An 18,290-nucleotide genomic window follows, 5' to 3' on the forward strand; every position below is an offset into this window, starting at 1 on the left:
AATGTTCAGTGTTTGAGACTAAAGACTCAGAGGTTAAACCACCTGACTGCTAACTCAGTTTTGCTACTTAACATCTGTGAACTTGGCCAAGTTGTTTTAGCTTCTTTGCTTTTCAGTTTCCAAGTTTGTAAAATAGAAATGATAGCAACTAGTACCTCCTAAAGGTTAAAATTTGAAAAGAAAAAAAAATGTGTATTGTAAGAATTTTAAAATAGTTTTTCACATTGATAATAATTTCTACTATATCCTCTTTCTATTCTATCCATTAGAATTTATGAAGTGAGGTTAAGTTCAGGCAATCAACCTTGTCATACAGAGATTTTTTTTCTAATTTCTTTGGAAGATTTTCTTAAACTTTTGCTATCTTACCTTACTAAGTGGTTGACACACATGTTTTCTTAAAAATAAACATTTGGAGTCTGTTAGAAAATCAAAAGTGTAGGTATTATTTTTTTAGTCTATAACTGTAAAATTATTTAATTAAAATTTCCAACTTTGAGCAACATCATATTCCAATTACACATGCACTCTGTGTTTTATTTTCTTTTGTTGGCTTCTACTTTCTTTAGCCAATATTTGGAAGTGTTCTTTTTAGCTCTTCTTTTGTTACCTCTTAAGAGAATTGTAGAAGTTTTGCTATAAAATGAATGTGTACAATGTGTTATTTCTTCACAGAGCTCACTGAGTAGAGAAAGAATGTGTTCCTTAAGAGTGTATATTCCAGCAATAGAGCATAAATGTCTGATGAGTTGCTCTTTTAAGGCAGTATTTTATCTTCTGTTCTCCACACTGGTCAAGGACATAGGTTTGACAGCAGACAGAATTAGACTCATATCCACCTTCACCACCCACTGGCTAAATATGTGCAGTTGGCCAGCCAGTCAGCCTTCATGACAGAAGGGAACAAGCCCTCTTCACCTCCTGGAGAGCTGTCATGAGAATTAAATTAAACAGCTTCTGTTTATAAATCCTGAGCATTCATCCCACCGCAGTGACCCAGTAAGTATTTTATATATCACTTTTATTGTCTTCAAATATGTAGCAAGAATTTATGTTTATTATTTTCGGCATTATAGAGATTAGAATGTCTACTGTAGAAATGTGTTTTTCACAAAATTATTTTGCTAACATTCTTTGCTTATAGAAAGCAAATGTCAAATGAAAATGCTATTCTTCGTTGATAAATGGACATTAAAATTAAAATGTTTCAACAAGACATAGTCTTACCATTCTTAGCTGTTATAAGGAAAATCCACACCAGTCTCCAGACAGCAGGCATAGATCCTAAGCCCCTGGAAGTACCTACTTGTTGCTGCTGCCTCACTGTACTGTTCTCTTAGGGATCCAAGAGTAAGGGAACACTTCACCCAAGATGAAGCCCAGTCAGTGTTATCACCCATCATTCAAACTATGATGGAGGAGCAAATTACTCACTCCAGGTAGCAGAACACAGAACTAAGAGTTAGAGCGGCCTCAAGGCAAACTACACCTTTATAAAATACTGTTAAGATTGCACATGCCTTAAATGTGTGCATATACATCTATGTATCAAGATACATATACATAAATGGTTTAAAGATTTTTTATATTATTTTCCTATTCCTCAAAATGTATTAATTTGAGTTGTATGTCCACCAGTCAGAACAATCAAGAATATTTCCTTGAAAATAGTTATGCAGTCCTAATATTTGCAAGTCTGAGGCCTGGCTACATGTTCAAGAGCAGTTCAGGCTATATAGCAAGACCCTGCTTGTCTCAAGGAAACAAAACATAAATTTACAGACATTGTTTACCGTGGTCTCTCAGAAAAATATTTCCAAGGAGAGTAATAATTATTGTAATGAATTTCTATCCAGTGTTAAAAATTAGACTTTTAAAAGATTTTAATGAACAATTGGCTTTCACTGAGAGAAATTTAAAGAGACAAAGCTACAAAGAATAGAAATATCAAAATATGTTTTTTCTCTACATCCCCAGGTCCCAAGGAGACACCAGATGGAAATGTGTGTAGTGTTTGCTATTTATCGCTAGAAACGGTTGACAAAACAGTATTGAGTAACTTTCTAAACTAAGGCCATCTCTCCCTAGCCATTTTTTGCTGTGCTGTCCCCTGGCTTCATAGTAATAAAGATATATTCAGTGGTACCCTCAATCCAAGGATTGACGGGACCAAAACTTTACCTACCTTTATCTTTCTTCTCTGGTCTCAGGGGCTTTATGGTTTCTGCCTCCCCAGTCTAATCTTGTGTGGTTTCCAGTATATCATGACCCCTGAAAGAAATGAAATGGGAAGAAAAATTATAATGATAAATGTCTCTAGTTCATTGTTTGTCATTGGATAAACAAGTGCTTGCTTGAGCAAAACCATGTCACTTAAATGATAAAATAATCTCATAATTTTTCTGCTTTCCTAAGATTAGGAGGACAGATTTCTTAAGCAAACAGCTACCTACATTCATGTATATATGAATGTATTATATATACCAATTATCTTCTGATAATTGAGCAACCTTTCCTGGTTTTTCTGTCAACCTATGTAAGAAGAGCTTAAAATGAAAACACATTTTTTTCCACATTTTCAAATGTCCAGTTCAAATGTATTCTCTAGGTGAGAACCTAGAGACCCTGTGCCTGAAAAGGCGACTTATCCCTGCAGCAGTTGTCTCTGAATCCTAATGCCAAGGAGAAAGATCATTGTATTCCTCAGTCATATCCCACAATATCGGAATTCTTGGAGAAAAAAAATCCAATAAAATCTAGCTTACATATAATGCCTCAGTGTCTAGAGTTAACCTGAAGGTTTCCTGTGAGCAGGCAGCTGACCTATTTGCACAGTTTTTCTGTTTGTATTCTTTTAGGTTTTCTACATAAAATGGCACCATTTTAAAGCTAATAATATACAAAAAAAGTTGTTATTTTCATTTTCGTAGATATGTGATAGACATGGCTACAACCAACCTTTGAGTAAATAAAGTCCTCTTAACTTAATCTACATACGTAAGCAGACATAGGGTAAGTACTTCTTGTCCAAGATGGAAAAACAAAACAACAAACAAACCCAATGCTTTGTTTTGTTACATTTTATACAAATTACCTGATCACTGTTTTCTTAATCCTAGCGCTAGTATTATCAAGGTTCTTCTGTTCATCTGTGTTGTCCAATTTTAGTAGAGTTATCACTGCAGGAGAGAGCCCAGTTTTATATTATATATTCAGAAACATCTACTCTCTTCTCTTCCCTGCCTGGTTAAATCAAGCATCGAGTTCCAGCTGTTCTGGCATCATGATCTATCTGTAGGTCACTCCTCCAACTGCACTCATTCTCTACACATCACACCCTCTGGCTGCTCCCCACTCACTCTGCACATCACACGGTCTGGCCACTCCCCCTCACATCATCTCTTCACCACCTCATCTTTCTCTGCAGAGGTTATGGCAGCCCTCGCTGATCTCTCTGCTCTAAGACTCTTCTCTTTAACTCATCCTCCACACTCTCTTCATGTTAATGAAGCAATCAAACTTTTAATTGGTTTTGTGTGATTTACAAGTGGTGATATTTTGCTGTGGTTCTCAGACAAGGTATCTGTTTCACACAATGTAAACATAGCACTGGCCATTCTTTCCAGTTGGTTTTCAAGCAATTTGATGATTCTTTCTCCATTGCCTACCCCATTTTCTAGAGCTTCCAAGTGGGCACTAAGAGCATCTCAAGGACATTGCAGAGTCATGAAGACTGATCCAAGTTCTAGCTCTAAATCATCCATTTATCAGGTGCTGACTTGGAGGCTCATCTTTAGCCCTAGGTAAGTGATGGAGCACTGACAATCCTGGCTGTCTCTCTAGATTACCCTGCGATTCAAGGATGGTCCCATACAATGAAGTAGCAACTGTGCCGCTGTTAATATCCCTGAAGAATGAGAAATAGCAAAAGCAAAAGTCTGCTTCTTCCAGCACTAGATCTTGCCTGGGGCCCTGGGAAGGAATCTGCTCACACTCCTACATCTTGCTGTTTCCCTTTATGGATGAGAAGTCCTAAAGAAAGTGTTTCTGTTTCCAAAGATGACGAGTATATTCTTGTGTGTTTGGATATTAAAAAGACCCTGAAGTTAAAAGCGAGAGAACATATACTTCAAGTTCTCACTCATGCCTGGAACCTAAAATCCACATAGGTCTCATGGGGTAGAAGGGAATAGGGGTCACAAGAGGATGGGTGACAAGGGAATGGGGGATGGACAAAGGGAATGGTGATGGCAGATGATGCAGTACAAAGTCACCATTAGAAAGGACAGATCCTGATGTTCTATGGTACAGTAGAATGACCATAGTTAACAGTATGTTTCCAATATTTTTACAAAGGTAAGTTTATTAATGTATTTACCATAAAGAATTGATAAATGTTTAAGAAAATACCTATGGTAATTATCTGAGTTTATAAAATTACATATATAGAAACATCATGTTACATGTTGGTTAGAAATAAAATGAGAAGAAACAGGATTCAAAAAAAGCATGAAGTCTTGATTTAACAAACTTGACAATTAAAGTAAAAGTATCATTTAGAATACAAGCATCAACCATTTTCTTTAATGCATTGAAAATAACACAGGAATTAATAAATAAAGAAATAGCTGGAAAGATTGCTCAGCCATTAAGAAAATTTGTTATTCTCACAAAGGGCTCAGTTCCTAGCTCCCTCATTATAACTGCCTGAGACTTCAGTTCCCAGGGATCTGATTCTCTTTTCTGGCCTCTGCAGGCACTTGCACATGTACACACACACACAAACACACACAAATAAAAGTATTCTTAAAAAAATATTCCTTAATATCAGGTTAACTAAAGACGTGTGCACAGCAGGACATCTGCTATGCTTCCAAATAAGAGATATCAACGCAGATTCTATGTAGTCAGTATAATGGCCTCAGCTCAAAGAGATTTTTTTTTATGTGGACTCAAAGCTCACAAAACCCACCACTAACCCACTTTTCTCTGCCCTCTAATACATGACCTTGTGTGAACAATCCATCCTGCTGGTTTCCAGGTAAAATTTTTATAAGAGTCTAGCTGACACTGGATGAAATAAGTGCTAGTTGAAATTAATAAGTGTCTTCTTGCTTTGACATCCCTACTGCTTTTATAATGGATCCTCAAACAAGGTTGCTGGGAACCATGAACCAAATGGAAAAAGTTAAATATATCCATGTCATAATTGACTTTTATCAGACAAATGAATAAAAATCACGACTTTAGTACTAACTCTGTTCTTGATTGTAGAATGGTACACATAAAATTATCATCTCCATCACCTTAAGAAAACAGTTGAGTGTTATGTCTATTCATATAGTTGTGCAATTTATCTCTAAAATGTTATCTTCCAAAACTAAACCTCTATGCCCATTAAGCATTCATCTGCATCCCTCCCTCCCAGCACCCCTAGTTTTCACCATTCACTTTTGTGCTTTAGACTATGTATTTATTACAAACCTGTTATTTTGTGACTGGCTAGCATTTTTAGCACAGCATTCTCCAGGTTTTTCCATGTGGTAGCACATGTCAAAATCTCCTTCCTTTTAAAAGGCTGGATAATACCAGAATCTACATACTGTGTCTTGTCTATACATTAGTGAACATGACTTGCCTCTACATTTTGTGTCATGAACCATGCAGAATATTTCACACTTTATTCCATTTAACCATCATAACCTACCAGAATGAATGTTTTTCAAAACTTAATATGATATATCTATCCCCAAGGTCACAGGTACCAGTACCCCAAGGACCAGTAGGTCCTGGTCCTAGAACCAGGAGTTAAGCATAGCTCTGTCCAATTCTAAAATTGGATACCATAAATATTCTTGGACTTTTGATTCTGCCTTTATATATCTTCTCACTTAGATGATTTCTCTCTTGAGAATAAATGCTTTTTATCTTTATAATTTTCAAAGCCCTAAAATAATTCTAGTGGATTGACTCCAAACCTATTTAAAATGTTATTTATTTCTACAAATTATTTTCTAACCACTTATCCTTCCTTCACATCTTTCACTAAAGAAAATACACTTTCTTATTTTACAAAAGCAAACCAGATAAACAACAAAGCAAGACTGTTACTGCCTGCTGAACTTATTCTCCTATTCAGAGTATTTGATGGATATAATGACACTTGATCAAAAGTGGTTTTTACTACGAAGAAGAGAGGCTAGTCATAAGCCAAGTAGCCTAGTTAACCAAGTGATCATGTGGACTTTGGTTTCTGCACAGTTTAAAAGACAAATTCATTGTAAATACTGACACTGCTGCCCTCATAAAATGATATAGTGTTTGTGGCAGAAAATAATGATTAAAAGCATGGGTTTTGAAGAATGATTTTTCTGACCTATCTGCACTGTTTCTGGACAAGTTACTCAGTTTTCTGAACCAGCCTAAGCCACCATGTATACAATAGCCTTAAGAGTCAAGCGTTTTGTATATAGTTTTTAGAATCAGCCTAGTTGTCAATAAACCAATGAATGTACAAAGAGAAAGCGATGCTTATGCACAATAGAATTTTTGTTTACCCACAAAGAAAACTGAAATCTTGACATTTGCAAGAAAATGGGAAGAATCAGAAATAAGCTATACTCAGAAATCCAAACAAGATGTTTTCTCTGATATTCAAATATATATGTATGTGTGTGCATGCATGTACATGTCTGTGTATGTATGTGTATGCATGTGTGTGTATACACAAAAATATACATATATGTTTGAATAGGTGTATGTGCACATTAGTCAGAGATCTGCCTGTCTCTGCTTCCTAAGTGCTGTCATTAAAGGATGTGTCACTACTGCTCTCATGAAAGATATTTTAAGGGAGGTAGGAGGTGATAAAAGAGAGGGTAATGGAATTCATGTGACAGGAAAGCAAAGGATGGGGATTTAGGAAGAGGAAGAGAATCCATGAGAGGGAGTAGGAGGTTTGGGAGTGGAAAAGGGAATGAATTAGAACAAAGTATTTACATATATATATTAATGCTTCATAGTATTCATAACATGCATATATATATATATATATATATATATATATATATATGCCATAAAAATTCTTTACTTTCTATGCTACCTTAAAATTTAACTTAAAAACAAACAACTTTTAAAGTTTGAATAGTCTATTATTTTAAGTCACATAGAACAATACTTCTAGCAAAAGTGAATTCCATATGTTTCAGATATCAACACTCATATGAGATAAATCACGGTTCTTGCTAATTGTAAATGTTCATAGGATAGAGACAGCATCAAGCACCTTACAGAGATGTCCACTTTCCTGTGACTACTTATACAAAGAACCTCAGTGAGGCACTACCTCTATTGTCTTCCATGCACCACTGTGTAAGAATATGAAAAACAGATCTCTTTATGCAAGATTTAGCAAGAATTTTTAAATTTTTCATTGTTTATTCACTTTACATCCTGATTGCAGCCCCCTCCCTCTTCTCCTCCGAGTCCCACCCTCACATACCCTTACCTCTATTATCCCCTCCCTTCTCCTCAGAAAAGGAAAAGCCTCCCACCCGTACAAACCCACCCTAAAGCATCAAGTCACTGCAGGACTAAGGGCATCCTTTCCCACTGAAGCCAGACAAGGCAGCCCAGCTAGGGAAATGGGATCCAAAGGCAGGCAACAGAGTCAGGGACAGCTCGTGCTAGTATTCACAAAAAATAAAACAGATCAGAGACTGCACACTCCACTTCGAACAGAGGCTGAAATTTTCCCACACTATCCTGGGCTGAATCTTGTTCTGTGAGAAATTTGCCTGAATCCTCATAAGCATCTGCTCACCAAAGAAACATCATTGATTTCCAACGTGAGAAGTCGGTTGTCCTCAGAGATCTAATGAGTTTCCACATTTTTTTATCAAGTCTTGAAGAGTAATGCATACACTGTATAAAATTAAAAATGAAATAAAGTAAGACAGTTTCCTGCCCTACCTGTACAGAAGGAAAACTCCGTGGGGTGTCTCAAATACTTGAAGCAAATTAAGTTGCTCTTGAATCAAGTACTTGACTCAACAGGATCTCTTGACCAGATTAGAATTAGCTTGGTAGTTTCTCTAAAATGTAACTATTTGTTTGGCTACATAATGTTAACAAGGTACACTACATATTCCATGTACCACAATAAAAAAAATGACATCTCATTGGCTCAGGAGACCTACCTTACAATCAAGCCTGAAGGACAGAAACACCACAGTCAGGTTATTTGTGTGAGAATTCCTGCTACCACTGCTATGTGTCTTTCCCCAAGTTTACATTTAATTCAACTTACAATTCCATAAAAGGCCTGTATGTCCATAGTATACAAGTATACTATCATATGTAACATATTTGATGATATGGTCAGACACTTACTGATAACAACACAGTGCCTCTGAGGGTGGTTTGGACTCTTCCAGGATGTACTGCTCCTCCCAAGGGGAGTGGACCCACCACTACTTTGGCTGTCCTTGGAGGATGATGTGGCACCAAGAGGCCCCTGGTTGCTCGGCAACAATCCCTTATGACTATCCCAGAGGGACTGCTAGGCAACAGTGCTTCATTTGCCCCAGCTGTTCCCAAGAACACTCCCAGCTCAGAGGTTCTCGAGTGGGCCAGGATCACAGGATGCTAGGGGTACCTGGTTCTATGACTAGTTATATAATATACACACACGCTTCTCAGGAAACTCTCCACTGTTGCTAAATAGAAATCTAGTCAGAGTTATTTTCCAGCATGAAGGGTACTCTGAATGTATCCTTGATTTAAACTCTATCCTTGGAGAGTTACAGAATCTGTCAGAAAAACTAAAGGAATGGAAGCAAAATATAGAAAAGTCTAAGTACTGAAATAAATAATAAATGAGCCAATATTTACTAAGTCACATTTAAAGTATGACTTCCAAAGTTCTCACCATTTCAAAGAACTTAACCATTCGCCTACTTTCTGTTCACAGAAAAGTGGAGAAACACAAGAATTAAATCACAAAGGTCCTGGAAAATTATGCCAGACTTATTTGTAGCTGCGTGTAGTGACACACCATTATGATCTCAGGACTTGGGAGGCTGAGGAAGACATTGTATGAGACTACCTGTGGCTACACAGACTTTCTCAAGAAGAACAAAAAGGGAGGGGAGGGAGAGAAAAAGCAAGAGAGAACGAAGAGAGAAAATTTAACCCTACAAAATATGTGAGTGTACAACTTCATTTGGCTAGCAACTTCCAGGTTAACGTTCATTTCTTTATACATAGTTGAACCGGCATTGAGATGTTCTATCCCAAAGTTGCCATAAAAACTCAACAAATCCAAAGTAGTCATATTTTCTATATCTGACCCACACCCTGAAGGCAACATGTAGTGAATAAATCTGAAAACTTTGTCCAAACAGCCATGAGCTCTGCTCTGTCCTCATTCTCTCAATGTCCCCAAACTCTTAAGGAGAAAAAGAATTCATGCAGAGAGACATGGGCCATTAGTCACGTCACCACAGCACAAAGAGAATTTCATTACTCTTCCGGTCCAAAGCCTTCAATAAAGGCCAAGCACATATAGCCTGACTCAGAAAACACTTCTAAATCTATTTCCTGTTCAACGTCAAGCCCCATCTGCTGCTGTCCCACACACCACACTTCCATTATGTTGAATGAATCAGTTTCCCAAACACACCTTGTACTTCGTATCTCTTGCATCTTCCCAGAACACATTCCTCTTTACCTGAGAAATGACTGGCTATCTCTTAAGATCTGGCAATTATGTCAACCTCTGAAGAATAACTGGCCCTGTTTTCAAGATTACTGATAAAGACAGCTGATCGTGTCCACACTTGATCAAAGTTGCTATGATGAATTCAGTCCCACTGTTTTGAAGTTGTTTACTTTTTCATTAATCCTGTGACCTTTAAGAGCCTAGACTACATTCAAGTTGATCTTGTTGAGGCCTGGCCTAGTCCTTAGAATCAAAGAGGTGACCCTGGGATAATGTATTGTTGATTAGAGAACAATGCTTTGGAGAAAACTTGTAAAATTCATAAGACTGGGCATATTTTGTTGTCTTCTGCTTTTCTTCTATCTCCCAAGTGGCCATCAACACACATCAAGGATGGGAAATGATATGATTTGCCAAAAACTCAAACAAAAACTCCATTTCTTGACTCCTCTTAAACTATAATGAATGCTTCTACACTAACTTATCCTTTGAGTGACATAATCCTTATAATCTGGTCACCTGTATTTCTTTTTCTTGAACTACTAATCTAGGGTGTTTTGTTTTGTTTTGTTTTTGGAAAATTAAACAAGCATTCTGCCACTGAATCTCCTGAATCCCCAGTCTGTGTCTTTCTTACTATAATCACGAGAATGGAACACTCAAGGGAGCTATACATCCAGGAGCCAATCACTGATACCGATCTGGATCCCATCTCTGAAAAATAATTTTCCATACTAATCAGCAATTGGGTTTTGCTCATTTTTCTTTTGAAATGGGCTCTCGTGTAGCCAAGGCTAGCTTCAAACTTGCTATATGGCCAAAAAAATGACTTTAATTTTCTGACTACTGGCTTGTATCACCATGTCTGGCTTTAACAGAAGGGTTGAATGCAAGTTATTATAACTTCCAAAACCTTCAAAATAGTCCCAAGTCAGCATTTATTCAATATCTGCCTTTTTCAAAATACCAGTCAAAAAGTTAAATAGGACCATGGGAAAATAGTATACAAAAACTTATGAATACAGTAATCAATCACAATATCACACGGGCATTCTTTTTCTCTATCACTCTCTGAAGCCGGAGATACATATAAGCCTCATTCTCACAGGTTTATTTATTACTGAAGAATCTGAGGTCCATCCCTATGCATAAGCAACTCTCAAGCACGTTTACGCTAAGAGTAGTGTGAGTACCTAACTTGGACACAAATTCTGAAGACTAGAAATCTTAATTCCTAGCCTGCTTGTATTTACACTTGTGGAAAGAATTCTTAACCTAGTGAGTTGAGCAGTTACATGCCCTGCTAAGGCTGCGTGTCTTGGGTATAAATATTATTTTCTTTCTCCACCATTAGACCTCAAACCACATGCACCTCATCCACCTAGTCTAAAACCTTGTGTGCAGCCTTTACATCCAAATACCAGACACAAACAGTAGAGATGTGTTAGATGCTAGGAAAAGGGGAGACAAACAGACACTGTCATCTCTATGATGCGAATATACTGAAAGAGCAAAAGTGAGAAATTTCTGGAAAATAAAAGGACAAATAAGTAGTAGAGCTAATTAAGTTCTGAATCCAGATCTAACTAAATCTTACTTTATACACTTCCTTTGTTGGCCAGCCACTTGATATTACTAATCACTAGCTGATTGGTAAGTAATAAACCAAGGCCTCTATCATTTTATAAATTCTACCAATGACCAGCTCTTCCATCATATTTCAGTATATAGTCATTTATATTATATAATATATGAATTATATATTTATATATTTAATTATCTTATATATAAATATATATATAATGCCCCTCCTAAAGCACACATAACACACACATATACATATACCATATACATATATCAGATAAATATCAGACTGAGGAAAGACTTTGTGTTTAAATTTGTGGCTAATGTTAATAAATACTGCATTTTACTAGTAATAACACATATACATACACACACACACACACACACCACATATGTGAACCAAATAAAAGAGTGAACAAATATTCTTTACTTATTCATCCAGAAAATGCAGCCATAATACCAGTTCCACAGGTAGAAGAATAAAAGAGGCGTTGAAACACACCTCATCTGGGGCCTGGCAGTCATTTCCCTTTCCTTAACATGGCCATTTCCATAGAAAATGTGTAAGAGCTGCTCTCCCTTAAACTCCATCACAGGTCAAAGAGCATACATACAGTATGTTTGCGACTCCCACTTCTGTTCTTAATATAACCTCCCTCCTTTGGAAAACAGTCCTATGGCTTAATCTTTTCTAGACTCACAGCCTCTCCCACCATTGAGTTTTTAAATTATTGAATAAAAATCAATTTGACTCAGTGTCTCAAGATGTCAACTTTCTCCACCATCACCTTCGGATGAGTATTGAACACTGACGTGTCTCCTCACCTCCTCCTTGCTCCTCCTTGCCATCACAATGACTTGCCTTTCATCTTGTCAAATCCAAAGCTCTATTAATCATCCTCCTGCCGTTACTCCTACAACTCTGACCTGTGGTTATAGACACATTTGGAAGTTCTGCCTGCACTCGTTGCTATAACAAGTCTCTTCCCACCTTCTTCCTGGGCTTCCTGGGGCACTCTGTTCTCTTCTGCATCTTCATTCTTACCATACTCTCTCCTATATACCAAGATATCTCTCAAGCTTCTATACCTCTTAAATATCACACCTCTGATTTAACTCTTACACATAAGGTAGGGATTTTATTTTCATAATGTGGTCCATTCCAAGGTTCTGAGAAAGATACAAAAAAAATGGAGAATATGTAATTCAGAATACCCATCAAGTCCACTCTCATTCTCAAATTGCCATGTCCATAAGTTGTGCCAGCTTACAACCTCACACCCGAGACGCACTTGGCGTCTGCCCATACACAACTCAGCTATCATCAGGTCCAGTCCTTTTCGGGCCCTAATAATTCTGGAACCAGAACATTACCTATTCTTCCTCATTTGGGTGGCTTGATTAATGGTTGGAAATATTTATTTGCACTGCCCCACAATCTACCTACTGACCTAAGAACTGTAGGAGTGGGGAATGTCTAGAACTTCTTAGACTGCGTGAAAAGCTTAAGTGAGTCAGTCTTTGTTTCTGTTTAACTTTTCACTCCCATGAGAGTTCTGCTTCTGCCCCTCGGCACCCAGAGTGGTGACAGATGTCCTTCCTTCATCAAGGACAGAGGAACTGGGAGGCAAGGTGGTTTCTGAGGAAGTGCTGCCTTTTGTGACTTCTTCTTTGGGTTTAATAGATATCTTACAAACCACCAGAATGTAACAAAAATTCATCGTGTCTGTAATATGGCTGTTTGATTAGATTCAAAAGACCTCTTTGAGAAAGGCAGGCAAAGAGGTCTTATTTCATCATTTTGAGTTTAGTATTACAGTTTGTTCCAGAGGTTCCACAATAAAAGTGGTTATTTTCATTAAAAAAAAAAAACATAATAAAGTAATATAATCGCCTGAACTATAAACCATTCCTGTTTACACTTGTATGTGCAGGGAAACAGAAAGAGGCAGAGAGACTGAGAGATTCAAATTGTTTTCTCCTTGAGATACGTAATCTCAGTGCATAAAAATTAATATAGAAATGGAAGTTTTGTGATGGTTTGGATACAGGCATGCAGAAGAAGGCTGTGAGACTCCTTTTCTTTTGAGGCTGTCAGACTGGGCCTCAGTTTCTCCCTTTATTTCATTCCCTAACTGAACACTTTCAGTAGTCCATACTGAACACCCAGCACAGATGATGCTTCCTCTTATCAGCAGAACAATGTTAGGACTTCAAAGGAAGAGGGATATGTGGAAGGAGGGTCCTAGGAGGACTTTCTGCCCGTCTATCCTGTGCTCAGAGGCTTCGGCTGTTGCTCTAACACATAAGTGTCCACTATGTCCTGACTCCACACTGAAGCATCTCAGGTCTATTAGCCCTCTTTCCTGCCTGAAAAAATCTTGTTTCTCATTCATCCAGGATTCTCCTTTAGATTGCTGCCTCACATTCAGGAACAGACACAAATCTGAATCCACTTCATTGTTATCTCAGCATCTAAGAACACTCTTCTCCACCAAACAAACAAACACACAAACTCAGCTCCTGGATATTGTCATATTGAGTCTCTGTGTGAATGAGGGACACAAATCCTCGTTCTATAAAGTCCACAGCAGACACCCTACCTGAGCAGATGAACAGGATTGCCAGTTGCCATTGCCAGCTTGGGAAAAAAACAAATGTTTCTCTCATTTGAATAAAAAGTAGAAACTCTGTTGCATTTCTCAAAATCAGTTCTACTTCTGGTAAGAAGAAAAGTAGTATTTTTGTTTTGGCAAGTATGCACAGGAGTGTGACCTAGAACTTTTCTCCTGAAATAGCACCATTTCACAATGACATAGAAAAGCTACATACCAAGTATATGATAACATGTGAAAGCAACAGGATTTTAAAAAGCACCAATAGGAAAGGCTCCAAAAGGAAGACTTCCGTCCTGAGCTCATTCCTAATATGTGATTTTGGTAGACATGATTACTGAGTCTAGGAGCCTGCATTTCCTCACCTGCATTAAGAGATGATTAATTAATATCTGCATGATACTTTAACCAAGGAGGCTTCTTATTATTATAGACTCTGCCAATTGTTTTGACATGCAGAAAGGAATCTTTTTTTTTCTACTTAGCCAACACTTTTGCACTAAAGAAATGGAACATGAACAAAGTTACTGTCCAGCCACACAAAACTGAGTGTTAGCAACACCTGAAAGCACAAATTTCTATGGAATTCTTTTTCATTTTAAATGCAAATTTAGTCTTGGCTGAGCCTGGTTCACTTTCATTTGCCTAAAACAATCCATTAAGCAAGAAATATTAGTGAAAAATATTGTAACAGTTTTTCAGAGTACTTTGCTATACTTGAGCTTTAGCTTTGAAAAAAAACTTCCTCTGTGTATCTCTATCATCTATCATCTATGTATCTATCATCTATCATCTATCTATCATCTATCATCTATCAATCTATCTATCAGCTATCTGTCATCTATCATCTATCTATCTATCTCATTCATACACACATACACTCACACTTAATCCTCTAGGACTTTACATTTTTACATATAAAATTGATTCTATTATGTATTTTTAAACAGAGATATAATTTTAATATATAATCAAGAGATATCATGGCCTAATGTCTACAAAAAATTAATATATGAGCTCACAAAGACTTAACACGTAAATATCCTTAGCTTTGGGGTTCACAATCACACAAACTGACAACAATACAGAGTCAAGAAGAAAGCGTGGCGGGTAAAATCATTTGTCACCATGCCTGAAGATGGGAGTCTGGTCCTTGGACTCAGATGGTAGAAGAAATGTACTTACTCCCCCAAGTGATTCTCTACCCTTCCTATGCATTCTATACCACATTTATGCGCGTGCACGTGCGCGCACGCACGTGTGCGCGCGCACACACAAACACACACACACACACATGCCTGCTACCATAAATAGGGCCAAGAACCTGAAACTGAATAGGTCTTAGGCCCTAGATGAGAACATACTATTACTCTGTTGAAAAGGCATAGTATTAAATACCTAAAGGCTTATACCCATAGACCAGTGCATCCCTCAAGCTCCATCAGAGAAGCTTCCTTTTGCAGTAGAGGTGATTAACCCTGACAAGTCCTCCACAGGCAGAGAATAAGACTTTGAACTCGTAGCACTTAATGGGACATATGTATCATACCCTCTCCTCTCAAGGCACAGAGATAATCACTCAGAGGATTGGAAAGATTGTAACAACTAGAGGCAGTGTTTTCTGGATAAAACAGGAGAATTGCATACTCATAGTGGCTGTGACTGCATGCACAAGATCTTTACAAGATCAAACCTAACGAAACCTCAGCACGAATGGGGATGGACTCGTGAAGCTCTCCTCCCAGCTCTGCCACTATTGACAACTGATGACAGGAGAGGGGGAGTCCACTTTCTTAAAAGATATAACGAGCCCTGAAGGCTACCTATGCTCCCGTTCATGGACTTACAGCTTTGCTTATGCAGGCAGCACTAAGTCCACCCAATGGGTGTAAAAATATAATGCTTGAAATTTGGAGCTAATAGAGGGTGGAAAGGAAGAAATCAGAGGTAAAGTAACAAGGAGCTGGACTCAATCAAAACACAATATATGCATTCATAAAATTCTCAAATAATATACGGCTATATAATTCAAAATAAAGAGTCCAAATGCACGTCAACTGAAAAACAATGGACAGAATATGGTACGTCAACACAAAGAGAAATTCTTCAGCAGTTAAAAAGAACAAAATACAGATGCATACTGCAATACAGATGTACCACAAAGCGTGGTGTGAATGAATCCAGAAACCAAATAACATATAGTATACTATTTGTTGGCAATGTTTTGAGAAATTAAGCCAATAGAAACTGAAAGGTAGATACACAATTTCCTGGATTTGGGATGGGATGAGAAGGCTATAAATAGGCATGCTGGGTCTTACAAATTGCTGAAGATTAAAAGTGAGTCATAACCATTATTACACATCCTGGTGAAACTTCTAAGAAATCATTGATCGGAGGTAGCTTTCTGAAGATCATCTGCCTTTGAAGAAGGGAAATTTTGTAATGTATAAATTTATAATCTAAATATCAACAAATTAATTTTTAAATCTGTAATGCAAACTGGATGGGAATTTAAATAGTTGTAAGACTGTTGGGAAAATAAATCGATCCATCATTAACTTAAGTATACACTCACGTAGACTAAAGAGGAGGGAAAAATTCTTTAACAAGAGCAGAATTTGACACTTCTTAAAATATTCTAGATTGAGTAATCTCTTGCCTATAATATTATATTTATTATGTAGAAGAAAGTCATGGAAAAAATATTAGTAAATTACTAAAACTATTCTCTGGGCCTTTTCTTTCTTTTCTTCCTTCCTTCCTTCTTTTTTTTTTTAATTTAGATTTTTTAAAAATTGAATCACTTGAACTTGCCAAACACTTTTTTTTTTTTCTTTTATTCCCTAGAGACAGTATCAGTTGTCTGGCTCTGACTCCTGTCTGGCAGTCACAGGATAAAGTGTTTCGGAGGTGCAATCTTTGGCATCAGAGAATTGTGGTCACCACATTTTAATTTTCATTTTAATGAGCTAAATTCTGAAAGACTCTGAATATACAAAGAGAAAAGCAACCTGCAAGTATCCAAGAGTGCTTCATTCTGACTTGTCTTTCCTAGCTGAACATGCCTCTAAGCGGTCATCAGTGTCCAGTATCCACCTGCTGGTCCGGTAGAGTCCAGCTGCTAACCCCATTGTTTGCTTTAATGGCTTCCCTTGGGCTCAGCACCTGCTCTTCAGGGAGATTTCCTGAATCAAGAATGCATTCTGATACCATCTTCTTCGAGAAGCTGGAATGCCACTATTATCTCAGTTTAACTAGAGAAGGGAATTGAGCTGTGGGGTCCGGGAGGTTCATGAGACTAGGTCACCCTTTACAGAAACCCTCAAACCTTCAGGAACCCCCAAAAGGCTGCAGTAACTGGAGCCAAGACCAACCTGAACTGGGGTGCTGTCTGTCTCTCAGTCTCTGGGACCACCTGGCACTTAAGTTCCCTCGTCCTTTATCAGCGAGGGTCCTAGCAGCAGGCAGAGTCTGATATAGCTGCGGGGCACCCCTGGGGTCACTGGTTTCCTATCAGGCTTACTTTATCAAGGAATGGGGGGTGGGAGGACCGGTAAAGTGAGGTCTCTTGCTATCACCACAGTTCTGGACGCTTGAAGCGGGTTGGAACTCAGACTGATAGGAACTCAGAACTGATAGGAAAACGAGGCCGGAGGAAAACGATGTGGCGTTGATGGCGCGAGCAGAGAAAGGCTCAGCAACTTATAACCAGAGGTCCCCCGAGTCCACTTTCGGTAGCCATCGAGCAAAAACCAATGAGCAGACCCTCCCGGAAGCACCTGCTTTCACCTCGACAGACCCCCAGCTCCGGGTGGAAGGATGGGAACTGCTCTGAATTCTCCCTGGGCGTGTGTAGACCAGGCATAAAATAGCAAAGTTGAGCTTACATTTTCCCTCGCTCGGTCTCCACCAACTCCCCGAGTCCTTTCCCTCCATCCCCTCTCTAATGACACCTGCTCGCAGTCCGCCTGGGTACTTACCAGCTGCGCGCGAGAGACGCGGGCGGCGCCGGGCCAGGTCCCTCGCGGTGGCGCCTGCCGCCGGCCTCTCTGCGGCAGGGAGCTGCGACGCGGCTGGAGCTCGCTGCCGCCTCTGCTTTGGGATGCGGCTGGGCTGAGCCGGTGGCAGCAATGTGTGGGGCGGAGGGAGCCGCTCAGTCCCGCCCCCGCGAGCTGAGCTAGGATCCGCAGGACCTGCCCAGTAAGCCGAAGCCGCCACAGCCGGGCCCCAGGGGACAAATGCAACAGTGGTTCCTGCTCCAGGTGTTCTAAGGGGAAAGCTCTCAGTGCACGTACACAGACGACCCAAGTCAGTTCCCCTGGGAGCACGCACCTCCGCTCTTGTCCGTCTGTCTGGGTGCTGTTATC

General features: G+C 38.7%; 1 protein-coding gene and 1 long non-coding RNA gene across 5 annotated transcripts in view; one reads left to right on the forward strand and one right to left on the reverse strand.

Annotated features, from left to right (window-relative positions):
• Pkib (cAMP-dependent protein kinase inhibitor beta) overlaps positions 1-18,080 on the reverse strand; it is a 95,915-nt gene extending 77,835 nt beyond the window's left edge. Inside the window, exons 1-2 of one of the 3 annotated variants that reach the window (XM_034524417.2) lie at positions 17,904-18,080; positions 2,186-2,271 (exon numbers count right to left, since the gene is read on the reverse strand). The gene's annotated coding sequence lies outside the window, so the exon portion shown is untranslated. Of the gene's footprint in view, positions 1-2,185; positions 2,272-3,094; positions 3,151-8,391; positions 8,482-17,903 lie in introns of those variants that run through there. The other 2 variants (XM_076917175.1, XM_076917176.1) reach the window with 2 other exon arrangements.
• LOC143435306 (uncharacterized) lies at positions 871-10,266 on the forward strand. 2 transcript variants are annotated; one of them, XR_013105489.1, is made up of 4 exons: positions 889-999; positions 2,931-3,012; positions 3,681-3,803; positions 8,972-10,266. It is a non-coding gene; the product is annotated as an uncharacterized LOC143435306 (long non-coding RNA). The 2 variants fall into 2 exon arrangements; XR_013105490.1 differs by lacking the exon at positions 2,931-3,012 and having other exon boundaries at positions 871-999.
• Positions 18,081-18,290: the final 210 nt, after the last annotated feature.

This window comes from Arvicanthis niloticus, chromosome 20 (assembly GCF_011762505.2).
Source record: "Arvicanthis niloticus isolate mArvNil1 chromosome 20, mArvNil1.pat.X, whole genome shotgun sequence".
NCBI lineage: Eukaryota > Metazoa > Chordata > Mammalia > Rodentia > Muridae > Arvicanthis > Arvicanthis niloticus.